Source organism: Glandiceps talaboti, chromosome 5 (genome assembly GCF_964340395.1).
Source record: "Glandiceps talaboti chromosome 5, keGlaTala1.1, whole genome shotgun sequence".
Taxonomy (NCBI): domain Eukaryota; kingdom Metazoa; phylum Hemichordata; class Enteropneusta; family Spengelidae; genus Glandiceps; species Glandiceps talaboti.
In genome coordinates this window covers 22,184,449-22,186,948 of record NC_135553.1, presented here as the reverse complement: position 1 = coordinate 22,186,948, position 2,500 = coordinate 22,184,449, and the positions used below count along the sequence as shown (strand labels likewise).

General features: G+C 38.3%; 1 protein-coding gene across 1 annotated transcript in view; it reads right to left on the bottom strand.

The window, feature by feature from the left end:
• LOC144435737 (mpv17-like protein) overlaps positions 1-1,190 on the bottom strand; it is a 7,715-nt gene extending 6,525 nt beyond the window's left edge. The window contains exon 1 of the mRNA XM_078124347.1: positions 1,004-1,190. The gene's annotated coding sequence lies outside the window, so the exon portion shown is untranslated. The remainder of the gene's footprint in view (positions 1-1,003) is intronic.
• Between the last annotated feature and the right edge of the window lie 1,310 nt (positions 1,191-2,500).

Genomic DNA, 2,500 nt, shown 5'->3' with positions numbered 1-2,500 from the left:
AGTGAATTTTAATTTATTTTGAACAATATACATATATACTTATAATTTAAATATAATCACCATGACAACGACCGTAGCTAAAAGAATCTCTTTGAAAATATACTTTTTTATACAGTGTTGCAGCCAGCCTTTTGAAAGAGTGGGACATAGTGTCCCGAGACTTTCATTTTTCTGTGTCATCATAAATATTTTGGGACATTATATTTAAAAAAACGCCAATGGCGTTGTAGCACAGCTATACATTTTTTTTTAAATATTTACCCACATGTTGATATTTTCTGAATGATTTATGCAGTTGCTAGTATCAACTCTGTTGTTATCTATGCAATATACTGGTATGTGATCATTTAGTAGGCGTAGTCATGTTGCTAAACATGTTTGCATACAATTTTAGTGTGGGTCATCTATGACCCGTCACTTCCAAAGTTGTGGGTTAGGTCCAAAAAATGTGTGTCAAATGACCCACATGTATATCATAGCATAAGACCTTGATATATCGTTTGATTTTTTGATTTTTTGATAGTCCAACTGTCGGTATGTGAACTTATCCATGGTATTCAAAGGGTTTCAAGTTACAGTTTTGTAACTTTATCCTTGTGCTCTGTCTACATTGATTGGGTGCCAAAAGGAACTGTAGGTCGGCAGTTCGAAGGGGATTTACAACATGTCCTGTGCTGTGGATCGCAGATATCAACAAAGAGATGTTGTTATTAGATCCGGGGTATTACTATTAGTATCACTGTACACAGACTATAATACGAGTAACACTGTGAAGTAAAGTACTTTCTCTATTTGCTACACCGTATGGTTTATAGTCTTCATATCAAGTGAGGAACATCGTTTTTCTCCATAAACAGTGCCAGTGAATGTGGTGTACTTGTTTCAACAATGTTTGCGACGAGCGCAGTGTACGCAATTATGTAACTCGCACATATTCAGACACGCTAGTTGAATTATGTCGACTGTGATAACGGGTGATCCCCGCCCACCTACACTTACTTACCAAACAGCGAAGACCTGGGGTTGGTATACTACGTCACGTTATACTATTTACAGCACATCTTGAGAGAGAAAATTGACGAGAAATAGTCCTCTAGGTTCAACGCAAACTGTAGCCACGTAGACTTGGATTGATCAGGCACGCACAAACTTTCACTTTCACGGTTTCAGTCCAGTCGAACGATGGAACAGCTACAGTGTGCTTCCATCGAACGTAAACAACAGTCAAAACATGGACGATGTAGCATGGCTTTCACTACAACTAATGAATATGCATTAGCTATATTTTCCCGCGCCGATACACTGGAAAACGTGGTCCAGGTCAGAGTGTACTGATGTGCGTGTCAAGGTCTTATTACTGCTGCGTTATTGATCGACAGATGAATGCAATCACAGCTCGTTGAGGGCACCTCACTTTCAAAACATATGCGATACTCTATAGACTATAGTTTATAAGCTTGTGTAGACGTCTATCTGTTTCCAAAGTATTTCTGGGATCAAAACATTGCACGACTCGTAAATGTCACCACTCACTATTAAATTGTACAATACAACTTTAAACTAATTTTCAATGGATTGAGGGCGCTGTCCTACTTGTAAAAACTTCTTTCTGTGGATGCAAACTGTTAATCTAGCAATCAAGTAGTGATTCCACTGATAGTACAACATTAGATACTGTAATAACTTATAAGGTTATTGCGGGGTTCATGGAACAACATGTGGACATATGAATATAAATTCTGACCATAACAAGAACAGACAAGGACTCGTCGTAGTAAATCACATCGCTCACAACATGTATGTGAGCTTACGACAACATGTATTTCACATCGTCAATGCTTCACTTCCACTGTTGTTGCTTTGCCATGGCAACCATTTCAACAAATTAAACGCAACCAGAAACTTGATTTAGCAATTACTTTGTACGAAAAGTGTGAAAGTGAGTGAGTGAAAAATGCGAATGTTTGCCACATTGCTTTTTGCCGCTGTTCACATTACTGTCACACACTGCACTGTTCTCGACAGTCTAGCTGGGGGATATGAGCAAGGCGTTCCCAAGGTATTATAATGTCTGTGTGTGAATGGGGCTAGTGTTGCCATGAAAGAATGTTAATTTGTTGACGTTTACAATTTGCGTAATTTAAAGATTTGTGGATTCGTTGTTTGCATGCTGAAGTTCGCGATGTTACAATGATTATGACACGGCTCACATACGTGACTTACAGTCTTTGAATTACGTCATGATTGACTTTTGTTTCAGCATGTGACATAGATAATCTTTACCAATAGTTCTTCTCAACCTTATCGTGAAACCGAGGCTGTTAACGACTTTGGATTTCGCGCTGAAAGTTCTGAATTTTTTAAAGCGAACGTGCTCCTGTTAGGCTGTTGATTTGTGATCGACGGTGATTGCAAGTTTAATATTCGTGTTTGTTGTTAACTACTACGAGTCCTGAATTATTCTGACGTCGGATAACAAAGAATCAGTTCTAAAATCCAA